The 18,427-nt window shown below is 38.2% G+C and overlaps 1 protein-coding gene across 1 annotated transcript in view; it reads left to right on the top strand.

Annotated features, from left to right (window-relative positions):
- The first annotated feature begins 1,112 nt into the window (after positions 1-1,112).
- LOC309485850 (uncharacterized protein) overlaps positions 1,113-18,427 on the top strand; it is a 417,529-nt gene continuing 400,214 nt past the window's right edge. Inside the window, exon 1 of the mRNA XM_082152909.1 lies at positions 1,113-1,241. The gene's annotated coding sequence lies outside the window, so the exon portion shown is untranslated. The remainder of the gene's footprint in view (positions 1,242-18,427) is intronic.

Genomic DNA, 18,427 nt, shown 5'->3' with positions numbered 1-18,427 from the left:
TTCTTCTACTACTACTTGTTACTGGCTGCTCACTCCTTGGGAGTATTACCGCCATCTACTGAACAAGATGACGTCCCGACATTGCCGGAAGCGCAAAACGGTCTGTTTATAAGCAGAGGAAGACGCGCGCTGTATGTAAGCTATTGAATTCGACACTTATTGTGATTTAGGTCTCGATGATGTCGGGACGTCATCTTGTACAGTAGATGGCGGTAATACTCCCAAGGAGCAGCCAGTAACAAGTAGTAGTAGAAGAAGAACGCCGTAATCTCAGTTCTTGCACATGCGTCCTGGCGCTCCCGTGGACTCTCGTCAGAGGCCCACATTGAAGAACACTAATAGTTGGATAAAGTCGTTATTTTTGTTGTTTTTGCGCACAAAAAGTATTGTCGTCGCATGATAAACTTAATGTAGAGCCACTGTAGTCACTTGGAATATTTTAACGATGTTTTTAATAACTATTCTGGGCCGGCGAGTTTCGGTCCCTCTGAAACCCTATGGAGGAGTGAGACAGCTGTCAGATTTCATCAAAAATATCTTAATTTGTGATGCGAAGATGAACGAAAGACTTACATGGTTGGAACAACATGAGGGTGAGTAATTACTGACAGAATTTTCATTCTTGGGTGAACTAACCCTTTCAATTTCCATTCCGTGTATACACACAACTGACCATGATGCTAACCATCAACGTTCTGACACCTTGTGTGTTTGGTCTCCACTATTTTTCCACCAAAGTGACTGTAAAATAAGTGATTTTTTTAATTATAATTTTTTTTCTTCTTGTATAATTTTCTTCTTCCTAGTTGGATATCAACCCAGAAAGACCCTCAAGAAAGGGGGCTATATATTATAGAGTTTTAAAATGGCATGAATACAGGTAAATTATCACAGGATTTTAATGAAAATTACAAAAATTAAACTGGCACGATTGACACCGTGGCTAATAGTTATGTCCTGGCGTCTCACATCTTCGGTTTCCGCTATCTTTGACTAAAGTAATAATACAGCGACAAACGAATCATTACATTTGAATTAAACCAACTATGGCAGAGTTTCATGTTTTGTATCGGAAGGCTGCTTCACACCGCTCTTGCAGCCTGGTCTCATTGACTACGTTTACAAGCTGTTAAAATTCGGGTTATGGTCGGGTTAAGGTCACTATTTGGGTTTCTGAAACATTCGGAATAACCCGTTTACATGCGTGAGCAGAGAGAGTTACTCCTGTATACATGGAATTTGTAATCAATTGGCATGTAAACGGCGACGCACGGTTAGCGTCTGGATGTACGGAGAACCTTAAGACGCAATATGCATCATTTCCGATTCTTCTTCCTGTATCCAAAGACAACAACAACAGCAGCAGCACGCAGATAATGAATAGTTCGGGGCAGATAGCGATAGCCTTTGTTTGCGCTTTCCTCCTCGCTCCAAAAGTGTGGTGCTGTGCTGCGTCTCGCCATGTTTACCTCTACTTCTTGTTTACTGCACGCGGGTTTTTGTATGCGCCGTCTCTACTCAAAATACCAAGATTCCTTGCGAATAGAACATGCGCAAAACACAAATCAATGTTCCTTTTGATGGGGATATGCAGATACGCGTTTACATGACCAAATATTCGGGTTAGAAAAGGTGTACCCCAGGGATCATATCCGGGTTTTTAAAAACCGGGATATGAGCATATCCGGGTTTTTACCGGTGTTTACATGGCCGTGCGCGAACGGGTTATTGCTAATATCCCGGTTTTGAACGGGTTATTGGCTGCATGTAAACGTAGTCATTGTTAATACGTAGGTATTAATACGTAATTTTCAAAGATAGAAAACGTACTCTTTGTACGTTTGGATAGATGCTGAAACGTATGATATGGACGTATATGCAACAATTAAACGTAACATTATTACGATTTTACAGCAAAAAAACTGACTATTTACGAATCTTTCATATCATAAAGATATCTGTATAATTTACCTTTTACCATTTTTTTTTTATTATAGATAAATGGAAGATCCCTTAACCCTACTCCCAAATCTAAACATACCCATTTTATAGGCTACAGAATATAAAAAGGATAAAACGTACAGAGATGTGTAGGGAAATGGCAATTTTATTAACAATATAGCATTACAATATATTTTGAGCAGCTAATCCTACTCCTACCCCAAAACCTACCCATAACCATTTCTTAAAACTAACGTTACATAGGCTACAATTATGAAGAAAAACAACATTGTGTAATCACAATTATTTATTTATTGCGAAAATGTCAAAACGGTACCAAAAGTCGTTCACATGACGATGTGTTGCAGTCGAAGTCCTCTCTGTCAGTATATAATAGTTTTGAATGAGGTACAGATCAGAATTTAAGTTATTAATCCATGAAAATGTTAATCCGGCTTCGCTCTGTGTGAAGGCGCGCGCTTCTCCATTTCAAATGTAGTTTACCGGCGAAGAGGGCTCCGTGCTAGATGGGACTGCCGGTGGAAAACGCCTTTGGGAAGACTGGCTCTGGCACTTGCTCAACGGGACTGGACTCGGGACTGGACTCGGGACTGGACTCGGGACTGGGACTGGACTCGGGACTGGACTCGGGGCCAACAACTATCTCAGGCTCGGCGGGCATGACGCGAACTGCCTTGGCTTCGGCAGATCTGACGTGAAGTGCGGGCTCGGCTGGACTCGGAACTGGACTCGGGACTGGCCTCTCTGGGCCAACAACTATCTCAGGCTCGGCGGGCATGACGCGAACTGCCTTGGCTTCGGCAGATCTGACGTGAAGTGCGGGCTCGGCTGGACTCGGAACTGGGTGCTGGTGCACAAACAATAACTGACAAAAGACAAGTGAAGACCAGGAACTTATATACACACACAGATGAACACAAGACAGGTGATGCAGATGATGATAATGATGAACAGCTGGGTAATTGAGGGAGTGAGTTCAGGTGTGGAGACAAGGAGGATTCTGGGAAGTGTAGTGAACAGGACGAAGACAGACGGTGAATGTGACAATGCCATGATTTGAATATGCATAAATAGGAATATGTACAATTTGTACGCCGGTAGAGTTGTTCATACGTAAATAATTTACGTTTTTGTGCTGTCAATACGTAAATATTTAATGTTTTAGTGCTGTAAATACGTCAGTATTGTACGTTTCTGTGTGTATAAAACGTAAGTAAATGTACGTGTGATAGAACTACACTTTACGTAAAATACACACGTATTCTCATGAGATCACGTTGCAGCTCTTGCGGTGATGCCATGTCCACTTAATAAAAGCTATTTTGGGTTTGTTGTTTGGTTTGTGGACAACATGTTCATGGAGTTATTAAAGTGGGCATGTGTGGGTCGCAAAGTTTGGTAATATTTTCAATACATAGCATTTGGATTTACTTCATTTTTTGTTTGTTTGCTGTTTTCTTTTCTTTCTTTTTTTTCCAAAAAAGATCTGCCAACACAAATGAATCATGGTTTGTATATCTTTCCCTGTAATTTTCTTGCACCCCACATACAGAAGAGAGACATCTCCGATGTGCATTTAATGAAGTCATTAACAACTAGTTTTTCAGTTCGGTTCTGAACACACACTTGAATTTTTCAGTAGTTTATTTGGTTGCACAATACGGTTATCACTCCTGTAAATTACTACAGAACAGGATTAAGCACTTAATGATTAATTGACAACCAAATTTAGCTGCACTGAGTATGTGGCTACCGTATTTACACCAAGTCTCTGCACATTACACTGGTAGAAAGGGAAAGTATTTTAACAGACAAAATTACACATTTCAACTTTATGGTTTGATTCAAATGTTTGGTCAATGGTTCTGATGGAAGGGGGTTGTTGAATATTTAACTCAACAGCAATGCAGGAATATCGCTCACCCAGCGATACACGACATGCTTAATTGTGCAGCGTTATATCTAACAACAGCTGATGTCAAAACAATGGAGCCCACAGGAAGAGATGGTGTCCCTGCCTCTGGGTTAGCTTAACTATCTGACAGAGGCAAAAGATAGTGGCTGAAACTTCGAATGGACTTTTCGGTATGATGATTGGGTAAATTCAGCTTATTTGAAGTGTTACTTTTTGGAACTTAGGCCTGGCTTCAAGACAAAAGTCAGCAAGTAGGTTACATTCATGCATGCGTAGACAACTAAATATATCCAATCTTGACGATTTTCCCGAATTTTCTGGCTTATTGCTCTGTTGCAGAATGTAATTGTATGTAAGTCTATGTGGCTCAAATCTACACAGCAACAAAACCCTACCTGAAACTAATTAACTTGTAAAATCATCTGTCATGGATTCATTCATCTGTTTTACATGTCTTACAAAATCACCATGTGGAAATATGCAATAATCTCTGTTGACTCAAACATAAATAGGGAATTGCATCAAGTTTCACTACCCCATTGTTGTTCCTTAATAATGTCATCTATGACATTACCTATGAAAATATGGTGACATTATCATACAAAAACGTGTTTGGAAATGTCAATCCAGTAGCACCTTTCAATTTCTCTCCAAATGCATCAATTTTAGGCGCAAAGACACATTTGGTAAACATACTCTATTGGTTTCCTCTGGGAACTATTAAAGTCACTGTGTTAATGAAACAGTCGCTCACTCTCACACACAAACAGCATCCCTGATGATTCATTAAAGGGCCAAGAGGAAGCTCAGAGGAAATGCAAACCCCACCTTGAGCTTACATCGATATAGATATTCTCAGATTATGACCTCACCGTATGGTAAACAGAAGGTAGTCAGAGCTTTGATTTCATTATCTAAGACTCGGACAAACAATATAATGATCTTTACTTGGTTCAAAGCTGGCTGAATCTATGTTGAATCAATATTAACTGTCAATGCACTTTGACATTAAATCAACAATTAACAGCCAACAGCGGTGTGAAATGCTAATTACATTTATGCAGAAAATTAGCTTGATTTGTAATGATCTTCATTTACAACTATAACACATCTCTGAATACCTAGTTTTTAGCATGTTAATGGCCACATATATATGTTTTGGAAGCTTACGAACTCAAGATTCAGCCTGTGAAAACTGTTTTGAAATCGGACCTTGCGTTACCATAAAAATAGTACTTTAACCCCTTAACTCTCACCCCCCTTTTTGAGAATGGACATTAAAATGCACTATTCAAACTTAAATGGTTGTAATTCAAGTTTGGTCTTGTTTTAAAGAAGACACTCAGCAGATTATTGATTAAGTGAAAGCACTTAACAAAAATGAAAGTATAAAAAAGTTATGGAAGTTTAAATTTACAGTAAATCAAATATACTGTACTTAATATTCTTTTATATAACATATATATTTTACTAAATATTTTTTACTCTAAAATTAATATAAAATCAAAGCCATATATCTAACCATGTTGTGTTCCAAATTTGAAGTTGATATCACAAAACTTGAAGTTCCCATGAGATTTTGTTTAGGCGTAATACCAAAAATAGCCACCGGGTGACATACATTCCATTGAATTTAATTGTATGCATTCTGCCAAAATACATTTCTGTCCAAATATCACTTCTGTCACAAAATATCGAACCTTGAGACTCAGACCTTTCTGACAATATTTTGTCAAGATTAGAAAAGGTTTTGATCATAAATTATGAAACATGATTACGCCCAAAAGGGGTGGAGCCAGAGAAAAGAATTTAGAGTACCGTTTCTAACGCAACATCCAATTTCAAAACGGTTTTCACAGGATGAATTCTGAGTTTGTAAGCTTTCAAATGATACCTAATTTATGATAACTACTAAAATATGTGATGTAATAAAAAAGGAGATAAAAAGATAATATTATATTTTAGAGGATAATATATATAAACTGTATAATATATATATATATATATATATATATATATAAATATATATATATAATACTTTTTTAGAGGATAATATTATTTTATCATTTTTTATTGACAAATACTAGATTATATGTTTTATTATGAACTTTTAGCATGAAAACCAAAGTTTAAATTATTAAATGTGTGTGCGTCGACTTTATGTGACAAACGCCAGAACTCCTGTTATGATGTAGATTTTTTGAGGTGCACTCTTGTCATAAATTCATCTATTACTGTTCCTACATAATTTGCAAAATATCTATTTAGGAGTCTTAGACCTTTCCAACGATATATAGTTTGTCATGATTAGATTAGGATTTAATTCTAATATAGTGAATTAAAAACTCAAAATACAAAGATGGTCAAAATTAGGGTTAATCCCTTTTTTATACCCTAAACAGGCAACGTGACTCAGGAGTCACATCTATTTCAAAACGTGCTAAATAACAACATGAACAACATATTAATTAATTTTCTTCTTCAGCACCTTAAGACAATGTTCACAATTAATGTTAGCAGTATTATTATTATTTTTCCAGAAGATAAGTAAGTTTAATATATATTTACTTTCCTCAAAATCTGAATGTCCTGCACCACTGGTAGCCATGTTGGATTTAGGTCAGGCTGACTAATTTATCACACAAAAACTGAAGCAAATCATGTGACCAGCATACTCAAGACAGACCAGGCTGTGATAAAATGATAAAAGGATTTGATGAAAAAATCATTCTTATGCCCCCAAAAAGACAATAAAAACTATGTGACTCATGAGTCACGTTGCCTGTTTTAGGGTTAAAATAAGTATTTTAACCCTTAAATGCATACCTCGGCTCTTTAGTGACCTGGGAAATGAGCTCTGACGAGGACAGTGATGATGGTATAAAACATCATCTTGAAGGTTGTCACTCTTGAAACTTTACAGTTTGTATGTGGCCAATGAAACTTCTACATTTTCATGTTTGAAATATTATTCATTGCTTATTATCATTGCTTATTCTAGAGCTTCACTTTAGCTGTGTTGAATATTAGCATATTCTATACACTATAGCAATTGTGATATTGCTTTAAAAAAAGTCTAAATAATAAGTTCATATAGGCCTGGTTTCACAAACAGGGTTTAGATTTAGCCAGGATTAGGACATTATCAATTAGGGCATCTCATTATCTTTTATAAAAGTGCCTTAGAGGAAAAAATAACATTAGTTGGTGTGCATCTTGAGACAAAACAATGGCACTGCCATATTTTGAGATATGTCAGTGCAATTTGCATTCAGTTAAAACAGCTCAAACATGCATTTTAGTCTAGGACTAGTCTTAATTTAAGCCTTGTATCTGAAACCAGGAGATTAGGTCACAGACTAAAACCCGGTCAGGAACAGTGTATGTGAGTGGAGCGACAGCAATTTCTCTCCCAGGGTTCTGTAAACTCCACTTCTGAGTTTTCTATGTCCTGATTATGAGTTATGTCGTTACTAATATAGTTCAATGACTTAGCGCTCCCTGAAACCAACAAACACTGTAAAATAGCTTCTCAAAGTTGTATGGTTGAACAGCTCTGGGGTGCGTTTCCCGTACAACTATTGCTCGCTGCTTAACTACCATAGTACGATGCATCGTTGGAGAAATCAACTAGCTAGTCACGACTGTTTCCCGAAACCGTATGTCGCAAAGTATCTTTCAACCACGTTGGTTTATGACGTCTCGCACGTGGTGGACTAATAACTTATTTTAATTAATCTGTTTGAGATCGAATTAACGCTAGATTTTGTCATATAAGTTACAGACATGGCATCTGAAGACCATTTCTAATTTTTCTAAAAGCATGCTAAAGTGATTTGAACGATGCATGTGCCACAAAGTTCGTTTGGTTTCGGGAAACAGACGTGACTTGCTAGTAAATTTGTGCAACGATTTACGTTATTGGCTATTTTTTTCATTTTGGTTTATCCATGCGAGGATTAACAGTAAAACAGGCCTTACATGTTGACCAATCAAACATATTGCTCTTCTTTAATTAAAAGAAAGCTAGTATACATATTCACACCGCATTGTTCCTTCCTTTACTTTTTCTTCCCTTCTTCTCTTTTTGTCCCACATTCCTGTGAAAGATTATTTATCTAAACACTCCAGTCTTCTCAAAGTGCATTCGGCAGCCTTCTAGCTATTTTCCACTCGGGCGACCGTGAAGTCATATTGACACTAGACATATGGCAAGCTCTGAGTGGAGATACACTTGCAGACTCCTCCTGTGTTTCAGTTGTCTTAATGAATAATACCATGGTGCATTCAAACGTCTGCAAGAAAGGCTTAGGGTTCTCTCTTTTTCCCTCTCTCTTTCTCTTTTCTCTCTCTTTTCTCCCTGTTTTTGCAGCATCAACAGTAACTTCATGCATGAATTAGTACGCTTGCATTTCCCATTCAAACATCGCTGAGAGAGAAATTATATGTTTTTATTCCCCCTTCTCTCTTATTCTTTCTCTATAATTTTATAGAGGAATTAAAAACACAGCTGGAAACATAGATATAAAGATTTTGTGCCTTCGGTTCAGGTAGCGTTATTTATGCATTTATATTTGTTCCAAACCATTATGACTTTGTTTCTTCTGTGGAATATAATATTCCACACACATTCACGAGTTTGCACTTGCATATAATTAGATTTCACAAGTTCACACTTACAAATAATCAGATAGATTAAATAAGTATGCATATTTGGCATGCTGTACGAGGGGAGGGCTCTGAGCTCTGAATTTGGCCTAAATCCAGACTACTCCCCCCGTATCCCTGGCTGGGATAGGAACCAGACAATATTGAGGAGTTGGAGTGGCGGAGGGATGCAAAGAACTGTCAAGGAACATAGGTGAGTCGACTATGTATACTGTGAATATAAATATTATAAATTTTTACATTGTAATAATTTCACCTCCAAATTAATGGAGAAACAACAAAGACTGTATTCTTTATTTAAAAATTTGTTCAATGGCATATTTTTATGCAAGAAGGCACAACTTTTAATTTAAGTGAACTTAAAACAATCTTCACATTACAATAAATGACACATTTACCTTCAATATATCAGGGCTCAGATTTTTTTATTGGCCCAGTCAGACCGGTTCAGAATTTTTACTTGCCCTGCCTAAATGCACAAAAAGTTAATGTCTTCATATTTTTTTTGACCCATGTAACCTTGTAAATGGTGCTTTGAGATTTTTAGATAGGTCTAAAGGTAGGATATAAAGTTATCAAACACGTCAGCGTCTTGGCTGAATAAATTATAAATTAAATATAGATTCATCCTTCTTAAAGCTACAACTATTATTCAGTCAAGAGCAGTGAGTGATTTTCTCTTTCTTTTGTTCTTTGATTAAAGGGATAGTTCACTTTGAAATAAAATTTTGGTATGTTTTAGCTTACCTCAAGGGCATCCAAGATGTAGGTGTCTTTTTTTCCGCAGTAGTTTCAATTTTGATATTTTTAGGTCAAACCGTTCTTGTCTGTCAGTCATATAATGCAGGTCTATGGTCATTATCTCAAAGAGCATGCACAGAGTCCAAATTAAAACAATTCCCCATCGTCCAAATTAAACAATTCCCCATCGTAAGTACACATTGATGGCCCAAGACACGAAACGAGCGGTTTGTGTGAGAAAACGAACAGTATTTATATCGTTTTTACCTCTTGAACACAGCTGCGTCCAAATGATCTGAGAGCGCGGGCGGGTATAGATATATAGCGGGTATAGACTCTGTGCAAGCTCTTTGAGACAGTGACCATCGATCTGCATTATATGACTGAATTCAGTTTTTTTTTTTTTTTTTTGGCTATGGTCTTAAAGGGGTGGTTGATTATGATTTCACTTTTTTAACTTTAGTTAGTGTGTAATATTGCTGTTTGAGCATAAACAACATCTGCAAAGTTACAATGATCAAAGTTCAAAGCAAAGGGAGATATTTGCTTTTAAATAAATAGCTTTTTAAAGTCCCTGTAAAGGCAATTCTAAAAAAAAAATTCTAAAAACATTAGAAATGTTAGAAATGTATTGCTAAAACATATTACAAAGACTGTGAACTGTGAAGTACTGAATTGTGGAGTTAGACCGTTAAACAGTTTTTCACCATTGCTGTGTTCCGGATTTTTTGGGCGGGGCTAAAACGGGGGCTCGATGACGCACCAGAGCCCCTGAGCTCATGGACACGCCCCTACTTGATGACGCACAGGAGCCCCTGACGCTGGCCCCTCCCCTAACAATATAAATAGAGCACAATCACATCAGTTTGCCGATCGCGAGTTACTGTCAGTATTATTAGTTACTACAGCCTACAGTTTGCTAGCTAGCTATGCCTTTCGTCACGGAAATGCATACCTGGATGCGATCACGTACAAAACAGATCGGTGTCCTTATTAAAATTTCCGAAAAACGAACACATCAAGAAGATGTGGATTCATTTTGTGAATAAATGAGTGAATAGGTGAGCCACCTTGATGGAGAGCTGAGGATCACCGCCAAAACCCGCCTCTGTAGTGATCATTTTACACGGGATAGTTTTATAAACTTTCGTCGGAGACAACTGGGATTCACTGATAATCCGCTGTTACTGGTGAATGGGGCCGAACCGACTATCTCCCGCCTCGGTGTTCATACTCCCGTCGCACCGACAACTGGTGCCATCATACACTCAGTGCGTGCCCACCAATGAGTGTAAGTTGCCTTGTGTGCTTATGTTATAATTATAGTAGGTAGTCCAGGCTCGAACATGTATGGCTTTGTAAAACCAATTAAGCTGCTAGGAGGAGCATCCATTCCGGCTGTAGCGGTGACAGACAGTTGAGTGTGGCGACGGCAGCTTTCCCGCGAGTGGGTGTGGTTTCAGTGCAGCCAGCGGAAACGCCCCCAGCGTTTGAGAGCAGAGACAACTGCTCATTTTTTCAAGATTTTGATAGCTTATTTTATGTACTTGCCGGCTTTTTTTATCATTGAAATTTGTCTGGGTGGCTAATAACACATTTTTCTGTGGTGTGACAAACTCAGAACACATACTTAATTTTGACTTTACAGGGACTTTAACATGCTATATAAAAATATCTATGAGGTATTTTTAGCTAAAACTTCACATACACACTCTGGGGACATCAAAGACTTAGTTTACATCTTGTGAAAAGGTCAGCTGATGAACAGCCTGTTTGAGTTTAAATGCAATTTAATAAATGGCCTACTCTCTATTTTTTGTCTCTTGCTTCTGTTTCTTTTTTTGCCATTTTGAAGCAGTACTTTCAACCCGGTTATGATTCACCAGCGCGAAATGTGAATACTTGTAATATTTCCCCCAGTCTTGAGATTTTGTTCAGGAGTGTGTGTGTGTATATATATATATATATATATATATATATATATATATATATATATACACACACACTCACCTAAAGGATTATTAGGAACACCTGTTCAATTTCTCATTAATGCAATTATCTAATCAACAGTGATTACATGGCAGTTGCTTCAATGCATTTAGGGGTGTGGTCCTGGTCAAGACAATCTCCTGAACTCCAAACTGAATTTCAGAATGGGAAAGAAAGGTAATTTAAGCAATTTTGAGCGTGGCATGGTTGTTGGTGCCAGACGGGCCGGTCTGAGTATTTCACAATCTGCTCAGTTACTGGGATTTTCATGCACAACCATTTCTAGGGTTTACAAAGAATGGTGTGAAAAGGGAAAAACATCCAGTATGCGGCAGTCCTGTGGGCGAAAATGCCTTGTTGATGCTAGAGGTCAGAGGAGAATGGGCCGACTGATTCAAGCTGATAGAAGAGCAAATTTGACTGAAATAACCACTCGTTACAACCGAGGTATGCAGCAAAGCATTTGTGAAGCCACAACACGCACAACCTTGAGGCGGATGGGCTACAACAGCAGAAGACCCCACCGGGTACCACTCATCTCCACTGCAAATAAGAAAAAGAGGCTACAATTTGCACGAGCTCACCAAAATTGGACAGTTGAAGACTGGAAAAATGTTGCCTGGTCTGATGAGTCTCGATTTCTGTTGAGACATTCAGATGGTAGAGTCAGAATTTGGCGTAAACAGAATGAGAACATGGATCCATCATGCCTTGTTACCACTGTGCTAGCTGGTGGTGGTGGTGTAATGGTGTGGGGGATGTTTTCTTGGCACACTTTAGGCCCCTTAGTGCCAATTGGGCATTGTTTAAATGCCATGGCCTACCTGAGCATTGTTTCTGACCATGTCCATCCCTTTATGACCACCATGTACCCATCCTCTGATGGCTACTTCCAGCAGGATAATGCACCATGTCACAAAGCTCGAATCATTTCAAATTGGTTTCTTGAACATGACAATGAGTTCACTGTACTAAAATGGCACCCACAGTCACCAGATCTCAACCCAATAGAGCATCTTTGGGATGTGGTGGAACGGGAGCTTCGTGCCCTGGATGTGCATCCCACAAATCTCCATCAACTGCAAGATGCTATCCTATCAATATGGGCCAACATTTCTAAAGAATGCTTTCAGCACCTTGTTGAATCAATGCCACGTAGAATTAAGGCAGTTCTGAAGGCGAAAAGGGGTCAAACACAGTATTAGTATGGTGTTCCTAATAATCCTTTAGGTGAGTATATATATATATATATATATATATATATATATATATATGTATATGTATATGTATATATATATATATATATATATATATATATATATATATATATATATATATGTATATATATACACCTCTCTTTGGTAGATTATCTGAGCGTGCTCCTTCCGAACTTTGCTAATAATTTTTCTTTTTTTGAAAAATATATTTTTTGCATACATTGCAAGTCTATGTTGACAAACAACGTTTGGTTACCAACATTCTTCAAAATAACTTATTTTGTGTAAAAAAAAAAAAAAAAAAAAAAGGTTTGGAATGACTTGGGGGTGAGTAATTGAAGACATATCTTTTTTTTTTTTTTTGGTTGAACTATCCCTTTAAAGGGGGGGTGAAACACTCAGTTTCAGTCTATCTCATGTTAATCTTGAGTACCTATAGAGTAGTATTGCATCCTTCATATCTCCAAAAAGTATTTAGTTTCATTATATTTATAAAAGAAAGATAGGCTGTACCGAGTCTTTCCGGAAAAAAACGAGCGGCTGGAGGCGTGCCGTGTGGGCGGAGCTAAATAATCACGAGCGCGAATCACACACACACCATACATCGCATGCTCCATAAGATACATTAAAGCTGCCGTCGGCAAGTCTGGCAGATAGGGTCGATTAGCCAAAATGTTGAATGTTTACAACTCTCATGCCCCTCCCCACAACCAGCGAGCACCCTCCCATCGAGGTCGTGCTCGTCAGTGCGTCACTGTGCGTGTGTACCTGATTTTCTGTGAACGCGTCCGTCTCTTCAGCATCGATCAACACCATGGACTCGGAGGTAGGCTGCCCTGGCTAATCTATCCATAGATAGCAATAACCGAGGAATTGGAAGCTTGTTAGTAGATTTTCTCTCCGCCATCACGCTTCATGCAATCTCCAGGCGAACTTCAGGCGTGGCGTGTGCATGTGATATTAACGTGCGCGAGTGAGGGGGGATCTGTGGCGTGTGCACGACCTGTGATTGACAGTCAGATCTCACACCCCCCTGCGCTGATTGGACCTGATGAAGCGGGAGCGCTGGATTTTTGCAAAACAAATAACACGCTCCAGGTGGAGTTAGAAGCTCGGGTTTTTTTCTAAAACCACCTTATTTATGTTGTTCTGTCGGATTATAGTGTCGATTACACTGAATATGATAAAAAAAATGTTGCCGACGGCAGCTTTAACTATACGTGATCATGTTGTTTACTTGCTGTCCTTACGCGCCGATCAAGACACAGACATTTGAAGCAGTTTTACTCACCGCCTGCGGTTCCAACGCACGAACGTGAACCTTTATCGTTGGGACTGCTCCATTCTTAAGCATTAGACGATCTGCAAATCCGGCGTCGAACTGGGCCTTGTTTATAAAACAATCATCGTCGAAATGCAGGGAACAACCAAGAACACTTGCACAACTCTGTTGATGCTCTGGAAAAAACAAACTCCATCCACTGTTCCTGTAACGCTGGGTTATTTGGGAAGCTGAACACGGTAAGCTTTACCTCATATCCAAAAACACACTTTTTTGGAGACATTCTTGAACAAATCCTATGCAGCGCTGCCGATGATTTCCTGTTGAAGAAGCGCGTTGATGTGCACGGTCTCGCTCTCCTCTGGTCGACGTGTGCGCGGGCGCGCTTTTCTTCTTCTTCTTCTTCTTTTAGTTGTCTGGCCGTTCACTCCATAGGAGCATTACCGCCACCTACTGAATATTTTAACCACCTGGGTGATGAATCTGTATTATTTTCTTTCTTCCCCCTTTCCTCTTTCCTTTTCCTTACGTTCCCCTTCCTTTTCCTTTCCTTCCTTAAAAAAAAATAAAAATAAAAATAAAAAAATAAAAAAATAAAAAATGAAGGGGGGGTGGATACCCCACCCACCCCAAAGGATCAGAGCCCAGGCTTCAGCTGACGCTGCGTGTTCAGCTTCTCCAACTTCCACACTGGGCTCCTCAACCTTTAAGGCAGGCAGAGGCACCATACATCTCACCCTCAGACCCTATATTTCTATATCCTGTAACATAGACCTGTAACCTCCAAAAAGGTTAAAGGTATATCTGATTGTCACTTAAACCCTTCCCCAGAAGATCCACAACGCTCACTGGCCTATTTTTAAAACTATTAAAAAGCCTGTCACGCTGACCATCATATTTACCACAATTAAAAAGCACATGCTCAACTGTTTCTAAAATATTACATTCGTTACACATCCCACTTTCATGCTTCCCCATTAATGCTAATGTTGAGTTTAATCCTGCATGTCCCATTCTTAATCTAGATATCATTACTACTTCTTTTCTATATCTTCCAAAAAACTGCACTTTTTTCCCTACTGATTTCTCAATACTATAAAACCACCTACCTGTTCTGCTATTTTCCCATCTTTGTTGCCATTTTTGTATTAATTTCCTATTAATCACAGATTTTATTTCACTTCTACCCAAAGGGACTTTAACTTCCACCACGTTTTTCTTTAATGCCTCTTTTGCTAATTTATCAGCTATTTCATTCCCTATTATCCCGATATGTGCTGGCACCCAACAAAAATATACAGTTATACCTTCCATTTTCAGTCTGTACAATAAAGTATACATTTCCACTAACAAATCTTCTCTATCACTTTTTGTAGACGTTATACTTTTAAGAGCTGATGAAGAATCTGAGCAAATTAAAATCCTGTTTGGCCTAACCTGTTCAACCCATTGTAGTCCTACTATAATTGCAGTTAGCTCAGTAGAGTACACAGACAGTTTGTTACTTAGCCTCAAGCTTATTTATGTCTTAAAATTTGGAATATACACTCCTATGCCCACTTTTTGCTCAATTGGATCCTTAGATCCATCTGTGTAAATCTGCACAAAAGAATTGAAGTTTTCTCTCATAAAAACATTAACTCTATAACTATTACTGCATATTTCTTCTGCTTTTTCCCGAGCCTCCAATAATCTCAATTCAACAACAGGTTCAGGAATATTCCACACTGCCACACCACTTAATGGCATGTTAGGACAAATTGCTTCATCCTCTATACCATAATCCTTGACCCACTGTCCATATTTCCAGCCAAGGCTATTTCCTCCATTCTTTTTGTATTCCCAACAGTCATTTAGTATTACGCGTGTACAATGATTCTTCTTACCACCTTTTAAGTTAGCCCAATACATCATTGCAAGCTTTTCTCTTCTCAGGTCTATTGGCATTTCCCCCATTTCAACCCTGACGGGCGCGCTTTTCCGAGAGAAATGCTCATAATAAGGAGTTCCACTCTCGTCTACGTCATTAGATCCACGATCGAAACAAAAACAGCCGAAACTTGTACCAACCCGGAAGTAAGATTTTCGGCACAGAAATTCTCCGTTATTCGTCCAAAATATGTTTTTTAAACTTTGGCCATGTTTAGCATGAGAATCCATCTCTTTAACACTGTAAACAACTCTGAATACATGAAACACCATGGCCCCTCCTTTAAGCAACAAGTGACTGTGGGTGAGTCACTGAATCATTCAACTGATGAAATACACTGATTCATTCAGGAACAAATGACCCACAGCGGCAACTGTTTCAACTTGGGATTTGTTAGGAAGTATTTGTATTGGCAGAGCAAAAATGGACAAACTATCTGTGAATATTCTGTCTAAAACATAAGTTAGGGTGCAGTCACATTTATATTTGTACGTCAAAATGCAGTATGTAAATAGGAATCCATGCAATCTGGAATTCTATGTGAGGCGAAACATTTCCCCACATATTTTCGCATCAGATTCCAGTTTGTTAAACCTACAAAATAAAAGCCTGCTTAGTGGCCATTTACACAATGATTTCAACTAAAAAAAAGAAAACCTTTGGTGGCATAATGAATTATACCTCCATTTATACTTTTTTATAAGAATGACTATTTTATAAATATTTTTATAAAGACTCATTAAGACCTATACTGCATCATAAGAACAGTTAAAGTTGCATTTATATTATTGGGGGGTGTACATAAATCATTAATCCAAACATTTGACATTTTTTTAAACTTTTTTTATGTTACATACTACACAGCAAAATCCCCAGTGTTAAATCAACACCTACAGTGTCAAATTTAACACCAGCAAAGTGTGTATATGTGTCCACACTACACAGTGTTACATTTACACTTTTGAAAGTGTTAATTTTTTAACACACTAATTTTCTGTTAATTCAACCCTGTATATTGTTAAAAGTTAGCACTATTCAACACTTAACATTGTTGTTTTTACACCACTCTAGTGTTAGTGTTAAATTACAGTGTTATTGAGTAATACTTTTTATTTTACACCAACACCAGTGTAGTGTGAATACAACAACATTAAGTGTTAAAATACTCTTCAGCAATAACATTATTGAGTGTCAATACAAATAGGCTACCTCTAGAGCTGCTTCCAATCCTACTAAAGACAAATGGCAGAAAATGTCAAAAACACACTTTATTAAGGTACACAGCAAAAAAGCCAGTGTACATTTAACTCAAATATATACATTACTCATGGAGTACATTTGAACACTTTGTTAAAATGTATTCCGTGAGTAATGTGCATATTTCACACTTTCAAAAGTGTTATTTTAACTCCAAAATGGAGGGAGTCATTTATACATTTCGGGAGTGTTAAATGCTTTTTAACAAAAGGAATCTTTCCAGAAATAAAAGCAAAGCATTTAACCTATTGATAACATTGAATGCACATCAAAACAATCCAGAAAGTAAAAATTCTGTTCATTGTAAAGTTAAAAATAAAGGCAAAATGCAAACAGTTGTTTTAACAAACTAGCTTTTATTAACGAACAAGTTTTAGCCTTTACATCATATGTTAACTTTTAAAATAAATGAAGGCAAAATATAGGCATTTCTGTCATCAGAATTATGTGAAAGCTGCTCATCAAATGGTCTGTATCTCTGTAATACTTCAAGTCCCACATGTCAGTGAATGTAAGTCCTGTGTCAGTGAAGCTGAGTCAATACCTTCGACTTTGCAACAGTACAGCAACAACATTCAACAGCTGAAGAACAGTTGAAGGATATGTATGGCGTCAAATGGTGGACAAAACAGCGCAAGCGCATAAACACAGCGCGCAAGTGAATTACAACAGTGTGAGCAACGTGACAAAGCTCGCACGTAAAATGTAAACACGCAGAACTCTCAAATCCCAAACTGGAGGACAAAAAATATGATTGTGCGCACAAATTAACAAGTCGCAAGCAGAAATAACAGCCGCGAGTCCTGACAGGTTCTACACGCGCGCGCAGATTTGAACACACGCTCGAGTTTTTTTTTACACGCGCGCGCAGATTTGAACACACGCTCGAGTTCTTTTCTACACGCGCAGCTGAAATATTTACGCACACGAGTCAGTTTTAACACTTTAAGGGGCGGGGCTCAGACCTTCCTGTTAACAAATGCCATATCGCAGCTTCTCTGAAAATCTTTTGATTGGTTGCTATGCCGTGAATGATGTCCTCCTGTTGCGGTTGGCTGTTGTTGGCTCTCTCCGAACGAAGACACTCAAAACAGAAAGTGGAAACTCTCTAAAATTTATTCTGACATTGATCCTATATGTGACTGTTGTCGTCATGCTCCTGCAACCCTGGCACATATGTTTTGGTTCTGCCCAACCCTACATGGATATTGGACTGATATATATTTGAGACAATGTCAGAGGTAGTTGAGACAACAATTGAACCTGCGGCTATAACAGCACTCTTTGGTACACTTTCTTTCCCAGTTCACTGTCCACGGTACAAGGCAGATTTTGTGGCCTTTGTGACCCTCCTGGCCAGACATCAGATTTTACTGCATTGGAAATCATCTGTCCCGCCTACTCACTCTTTGTGGATTAAAGGGGTGTGGGGGTGGTTGAGGGGTAATTTTTGCATATTTGATAAT

This window comes from Leuciscus leuciscus, assembly GCF_965113295.1.
Source record: "Leuciscus leuciscus genome assembly, chromosome: 2".
NCBI lineage: Eukaryota > Metazoa > Chordata > Actinopteri > Cypriniformes > Leuciscidae > Leuciscus > Leuciscus leuciscus.
Note: the sequence above shows the minus strand (reverse complement) of the source record. Positions and strands in the feature narration are given on the sequence as shown.